The following is an 8,258-nucleotide window of genomic DNA, read 5'->3' as shown; positions in this document are numbered from 1 at the left end:
TTTTACCAAAGCCAATTTACCTACAAACCTCTAGGTTTTTGGAACGTGTGAGGAAATCGGAGGTACTGGGGAAATCCCACGCAGTCACGGGGAGAACGTACAAACTCTGTACAGACAACGCCAGTAGTCAGCTCTACCGCTGGCCACCGTGCCGCCCCATGAGGTGGTGACTGACATTTCTAGCTTGCTCTACAATACAAAACGTCATCAAACCTCAGTACTATTTAATAACAGCTGAAAATGCTGGAAATACTCATCAGATCAGACATTATTGATGGAAAAAGAAATAAAGTTAGGGGCCTGTCCCACTGCGGCAACCTAATTTGCGAGTTTAGAAGAGGGTAGGAGATTTTGAAATAGTGTCATGTTGATGACATCCTTCGACTATGTAGAAGTCCTCCTTCGCTTTGAAGACTAGCTTCGGGAAAATTGGACACCGAATAGTGGAGAGTGAAGAGGACTTCCTTCGATCTCCTTCGACTATATTGAAGATGATCTACGACTACCTTCGATTACCTTCAATTACCTTTGACTACCCTTGATTACCTACAAATAACATGCCGATTTACTACGACCTACTACGACTAAACCTATGAGTAAAAGAAATATCGATTTTTTTTCCATGGCGACCTTTTTTTACTCGCAGGCATTTTTCAGCATGTTGAAAAATACGCCGCGACCCAGCTGAGGTCTCGAGTACGTGGGGACTACTCTCGAGCATGAAGGAGAGTTACAAAGACCTCCTAGGACCTTGTGTCGACCATGCTGCCACTATGAGTCGAGGGCAAACTCTTCTAAACACGCCAATTAGGTCGCCGCAGTGGGACAGCCCCTTTAACATTTCCGTTCATCAGAATGCTACCACCCTTTCTTTGCCTGATCCTCATGTTCTCGGTGCACAAAGCCAACATCTACATCTAATCCGTCGACAAAGGCATGCATAGTTTTGTTTCATTAAAGTAGGAGAGGAAACCATCTGGACATTCAAGCTGCTCCGGTGATCTGCGGTGGGACAAATCCTTCCCTTTACCAGTCCGGTACACTTAATGTTCTACAATAAAAGTTAATGTTTCCCACTGACTGACTCACTGAGTATCTCTCAGGTGCTCAGCTTGCTTCACCACTTCAGGTTTTCAGATTTCACCTCACTAGCATTTGACGTTTTTTTTTGTGTGGCTTTACACTTTCGGCCTTTGTCATTAGCAGCTGCTTCATAAGGTCATAAGTGATAGGAGCAGCATGAGGCCATTCGGCCCATCATGTCTACTCCGCTATTCAATCATGGCTGATTAATCTCTCCCTCCTAACCCCATTTTCCTGCCTTCTTCCCATATCCCTGACATCCACGATGTCAACCTGCTTGTTGACTTAAGCTATTTATTCCATTGTGTGTGCGGGGTGCTCCGCTGATTGGCACCTTCCCTCTCTGGTACATTGAAACAAACAGAATAGTGAAAGGCTTCGATAGCGTGGATGTGGAGAGGATGTTTCCACTAGTGGGAGAGTCTAGGACTAGAGGTTATCGCCTCAGAATTAAAGGACGTTCTTTTAGGAAGGAGATGAGGGGAAATTCCTTTAGTCAGAGGGTGGTGAATCTGTGGAATTATTTGCCACAGAAGGCTGTGGAGGCCGTCAGATTGATAGATTCTTGATTAGTACAGGTGTCAGAGGTTATGGGGAGAAGGCAGGAGAATGGGGTTAGGAGGGAGAGATAGATCAGCCATGATTGAATGGCGGAGTAGACTTGATGGGCCGGATGGCCTAATTCTACACCTATGACTTATGACATGTATTTCTCCTACTGACTAAATAGAATTATGCAATTCAGGCCAGCCCTGAGAGCAATCACTACCCCAATAAGAGAGTTCGGTATTTTAACTGCGCATGCCCAGGTCATAGGTCACTCGGGATAAACTTTCTCACCAGTTCAGCTGCTGCGTGTGTACGGACCTCCGTATTAATTTCAATGAGATTTATAAATATATTTATCCGTCAGATATGTCAGCAGTAGGCCACAGCGTACTGCAGGCTACACAAATCCACAATTTTATCTATTTAAATTATTGACTCAATACAGCACCAGCCTTGAAAATGCAAGAATGCCTGGAAGGAACCTGTCAATTATCAAATCCCTGGCATTAGCCTGAGTCACAGCCATTGAAATTCAATATTGATTTACACGAATTACAAGTTGTGTGGTAAACCAATTATGAGAATTTGCAGCCAAACTAGCGGCTTCACTCAGGGGTGGGTCGCAGCTCCCCAGCTGACGGGACCTGTTCTCGCTCTCTTTGAAGGAGGTGCCGCCCACCCCAGCGGGCGGCCAAACGTGGAGCCAACCCGTAATATGAGTGGGAGCATTTTCTCCGTCAGACTTTGTCGACAGTTGGGGTGGGGGATCTGGGAGAGAGAGAGCTGGCGATGCCACACAGATGGAACAGTTTAATAACGACCCATTAAAATCAGCCCTTGACAACCCTCTCGCTAGCTCGCTGCGTGCCCGATCCTAACGCAGAACCTCCACAAAACCTTTGGGCTTCAGGGAACACCTGCACAAAGAGCCTCTGCTAACAAGGGCTGGCGAACTGTGCTGGTCAATGTGCACTGGGCGAGATGGCTGGGGGGAAACGCACCGCAACCACCGCAAACTTGGAACAGCACAGACCCTCCACTCAATCTATCCAATACTAAAGGGCAGGCATTTCGCAGTTAAATGGCTTATATCAGATTGGTGGCTCCTTCACAGGGCCAACCCTGTACTCAGTTTTCCTCAGAGATGAATCTTTGCCTTAACGGTACATTCACACCCGCCTGTAGGTAAAGCATCAGCCCACAACACTGACACAGTCGCTGCCTGCCTCAGATTAAATATATTTTTACACATATATTATGAATAAAGATAAGAAAATGGTTCATATTTTCTTATTCCAGTAGCAAACACATTGAAGATTAAATGAAAATAATATATTTTTTAACTTTTTGAATATCTCATAACTGCGGATTAATGAACTGAACTTGAACTGGGACTGTGTGAGCAGTGTGTCAACAGCAGAACAAGAAAGCTATTGAGTTGACAGGAATCTAGATTAATTAACTGGTAGAATAGTTAACAATTTATACACAGTTTATACAGCACTGTGTCCGCTTTTATTTTCCCAAATGACCTTTGACAAATCCCATGATTTCTTGCATTTATTGAAATACCGAACTCGCTTATTACTTCCCTCTAAGTTAGTCACTCTCAAGCCCATCAACGCTCCCTCTCACACACCTCTGCTAAGGCTAATTACATTTACCAATTGACCAAAAAACCTTAGTTTAGTTTAATGATGCAGCGTGGAAACAGGCCCTTCGGCCCACCGAGTCCGTGCCGACCAGCGATCCCCGCACATTAATTAACCTACACACTAGGGACAATTTACAATTTTTACCAAAGACAATTAACCGATAAACCTGCACGTCCTTGGAATGTGGGAGGAAAGCTGAACACCCAGGGAAAACCCAGGCGGTCACAGGGAGAACATACAAATTCCGTACAGACAGCACCCGTAGTGAGGATGGAACCCAGGTCTCTGGGGCCGTAAAGCAGCAACTCCACCGATGCGCCATCGTGTCGCTCTTTGTGTTAAACATTTAACCTGAGCTTGGATTCCTGGGAGATTGCAGATGCTGGAATCTGGAGCAATAACAAACAGCTGGGAAATACTCAGCAGGTCAAGCAGCATCTGTGGAGTCGAAGGGATAGTTGACGTTTCCAGTCAAGACTGTGCATCAGGACTTAATCATTCATTCTGTTGCATACACCGCATGAAATTAGCGTTGCTTGTTGCTTGACCTAAATCATTGTGTGTGTTCAATGTTCATAGATTCTTGATTAGTATGGGTGTCAGAGGTTATGGGGAGAAGGCAGGAGAAGGCAGGAGAATGGGGTTCGGAGGGAGAGATAGATCAGCCACGATTGAATGTTGGATGCCTCGATGGGCCGAATGGCGTAATTCTGCTCCTATCACTTATGATCTCATGATTTAAAAGAAGGTTGCATGTCTTAGATATGAGCTACAGCATAATTTCAAGGCATGGTGAAATTAATTTTAAATTAAATCTGTTAAGGTATTGTGAGAAACGCCCAAACATGCAAAAGAGAATGCCTTATATTTTCTGGCATTGAAATGGAGAGTTTCGATTTATGCAGAATGGAAACAGGCCCTTTGTCCCATTGTGTGTGTGTCAATAATCAAGCATCCATTGACATCTATTATTCTTATTTAATTCCTATCAAATCCCCATGGATTCTACCACTCACTGGGGCGGCACAGTGGAGCAGCAGTAGAGTGGGTGTCACACAGCACCAGAGACCCAGGTTTGATCCTGACCAAGGGGGATGCTGTCTGTACGGAGTTTGTACATTCTCCCCTTGACCTGCGTAGGTTTCCCTCCCACACTTCAAAGACGTGCAGGTTTGTAGGAGAATTGTCTTTGGTAAAATTGTAAATTCTTCCTAGTGTGCTTAGGATAGTGTCAGTGTGTGGTCAGCGTGGACTCAGTGGGCCGAAGGTCCTGTTTCCGCACCGTATCTCTAAACTAAACTAAAATCACCTGTACACAAGGGATAATTCACCTCACAATTCACCAAACCCGTACACATCTTTGGAACGTTGGAAGAAACCAGAGCTTCCAGGGAAATCCACAGCGTCTCAGGCAGTGTGTGCAAACTCCACACAGACAGTGCCAGAGGACAGCACCAAACCATGGTCGCTGGGGTTTTACTGCTGCCCCACATGAAATGGTAACAGAAAGGTGTAACATCTACCCAACGAAGCAAATGCCACCCATAGCAAACAGCGATGTTATAATTAATGTGTAGGAAGGAACTGCAGATGCTGGCTTACACCAAAGACAGACACAAAATGCTGGAGTAACTCAGTGGATCAGGCAGCATCGCTGGAGAAAAGGAACAGGTGAGGTTTCAGGTTGAGACTCTTCGAAGGGTCTCAACCCAAGAAGTCACCTATTTCTTTTCCTACTTCTTTCCTCCAGAGTTGTTGCCTGAACCACTGAGATTCCCCAGCATCTGATGTTATAATGAATGATGAATGAAGGAATGAGTGAATGAATAAGTTTACTGGCCAAGTATGTACATATACAAGGAATTTGCCTTGGTGCTCTGCTCACAAGTAACAACACGACATACAGTAAACAATTAAGAATAAAACATAAAACATTAAGGATAAAACATTATAGTTTACACATGTGAATGACATAAAATACCAGAGCAAAAGGAGGCTACAGACTTTTGGTTTACAGGGAAGTGTTAAAATAAAAATAATGTGATACAATATAGTCTCCCTAAGGGGTTACAGTTCTACCTGTTTACAAAAAAAATGTTAATACTTACTAATACCTAAGATAATCTGGTTAGTTTTTTTGCGTATCTCCCTCAAAGACAGTAAAAAAACAACAGAAAAGCATATCTGTTGGCAAAAGGCAACACAAATCCCGATAACAGGAGAAAAGTACAAGGAATTGTACGACAAAATCCACATTAGGTGCAGCAAAGTGGAAAAATGGAAATAGACTAGCAAGATATATCAAAACTAGGTCACACAAAGAGAGTGCCCGTGACAATGCTGGCTTTCTATAAGTGATATTGTAATTGAAAATATAGAGACAGAGGACATGTCAAATGACTATATTGAACTAGAATTTATATGAGAAGAGGAAGAGTCTCCCAGACATTTGAAGATTAAAACGGTAGTATCAAAGATGGGGACTTACTAGCTTAGTGTCGGCAGTAGTGAGAAAATAATAGCACTTGGTTCAGAGATATAGCATGGAAACAAGCCCTTTGGTCCACCATGTCGATGACGACTTTCGAACACCCGTTACCAATAGTTATAAATGTTATCCCAATTTATCCCACTTTCGTATCCATTCCCAATTTACATTGGCCAGTTTATCCACAAACCTGCGCATCTTTGGGATGTGGGAGGAAATCCAGGGAGAATGTGGAAACTCCACAGACAGCACCACAGGGCAGTATCGAACTCTGGCACTGTGCGGTAACAGCTCCACTTGCTGTGCTACTGTGCCATCCCGGCACCACTGTGCTGCACTTAGATGACAAATCCCCTGGTAAATTGGCCAATGTAAATTAGGAGTGGAACCGAGAGTAGGACTATTGGTAATGGGGGATCGATGGTCAGCATGAGTTTGGTTTTCATGCTGCATCTCTCAATTAATCAATTCTGTTGGGTAACATTAAAGTTCAAGGAGCTGAATAACAAGGAACGGCCCAGCCTCAAAAATTGACCGAGTGGCAAGAGACAAAGTAGTGACAATCAGCTTCTCCCACTGATTTGATACAACTTGTGGGTCAAGTAGCAATCTTCAAGTTGTAATTATTCACCATATTCCATATGTGGTTTTTTTCGAGAGGATAAAAAGTTGCATTTCCATATTGTGGCAATAATACAAAGATGCGGCCATATTATAATCAGTGCAGCGATAAGCATTAAATAAGAGTTCCATTAGTCAATTCAATGAATGGACACCATTCTTGCAAATATATTTCACTGCAGATAAAGAAAGAGTCCATCCATTTATTGTACTTTAAAAGTGGTTAAGGTACAGAGCGGCACGGTGGCACAGCTGTAGAGTTCGGTGTGGACTCGGTCGATCGAAGGGCCTGTTTCCACGCTATATCTCTAAACTAAACCAAGCTTAACTAAACACGAACAGAGAAGGTCCAATAAGAATTGGGGGTCCAAAAGATTGTATCTTTGATAGATGTTAATGAAAGATACAAACACGGGGCAAGACGAGGTGACACTACCCTGCCACTTCAGTCATTCAACTCGATTGAATAAGATCATGACTCATCTAATTGTAATATCAACTTTACATTCCTCCCATTCCCCAGTGATATTTCACTCCCTTTCAATAAAACCATTAAAAATGGTTGTGCATTAAAAATATTCAAAACATGAAAAGGTCAAGGAGTGGCAGGGTAAGTAATTCACTTTTCTACTTGGGGGAAGACATATGAGAGGTTTAAGATTATGCTAAAGATGAACAAAGCTTTGGGCATTGTGCTATAATGTGAGCAGTTCTGGGCACCACGTCCTAAGAAAGATGTTGCCATTTAAAGAGAGAGTGTTGTCAAAGGAGAGATACAGAAAATAATTAATATTTTTACTTTGAGGACAGCATACAAGAGGATTGAAATTATGATAAAGGGATACACGGCTTCAAGAGTCAAGTCAAGAGTGTTTTATTCTCACATGTCACAGAACAGAACAACAAAAAATCTTATTTGTAGCAGCATAACAGAAATGTAAACAAGGTACTCTGTAAAACCCACACTAAACACCAACAAAAAGTTCAGTGTAGGAAGGAACTGCAGATGCTGGTCTAAAGGGAAGATAGACACGAATTGCTGGAGTAACTCAGCGGGACAGGCAGCATCTCTAGATAGATGGAATGGGAGATGTTTCGGGTCGAGACCCTTCTTCTGAAGAAGAAGGTCTCGACCCGAAATGTCACCCATTCCTTCTCTCCATAGATGCTGCTTGTCCTGCTGAGTTACTCCAGCATTTTGTGTCCACTATATATATATAGACTATAAATAGATAGATAGATAGATAGATAGATAGATAGATAGATAGATAGATAGATAGATAGATAGATAGATAGATAGATAGATAGATAGATAGATAGAAACATAGAAAATAGGTGCAGCAGTAGGCCATTCGGCCCCTCGAGCCTGCACCGCCATTCAATATGATCATGGCTGATCATCCAACTCAGTATCCCGTACCTGCCTTCTCTCCATACCCCCCGATCTCTTTAGCCTCAACTAACTTCTGTGGCAGAGAATTCCACAGATTCACCACTCTCTGTGTGAAAAATGTTTTTCTCATCTCGGTCCTAAAAGACTTCCCCCTTATCCTTAAACTGTGACCCCTTGTTCTGGACTTCCCCAACACCGGGAACAATCTTCCTGCATCTAGCCTGTCCAACCCCTTAAGAACAAATGAATAGACTACAATAGTGCTAAATAGCTTTATGCATTGTGGAATACTGTGAGCAAAAGATGTTGACTTTGAAGTGAGTGTGGTGTTGATTTACATAGAAAAAAAATACACCTAAATTCTGCTAAGTTCTAAAGTTTAACAGGTTAAATCATGATTTGATATTTCAGTCTAGGTGAAGGTAATCATTTGACTTGTCCTCGAATTCTATATTTTCAATGACGATAT

This window comes from Leucoraja erinacea, chromosome 20 (genome assembly GCF_028641065.1).
Source record: "Leucoraja erinacea ecotype New England chromosome 20, Leri_hhj_1, whole genome shotgun sequence".
NCBI lineage: Eukaryota > Metazoa > Chordata > Chondrichthyes > Rajiformes > Rajidae > Leucoraja > Leucoraja erinaceus.
This window is presented reverse-complemented; position numbering follows the sequence as displayed.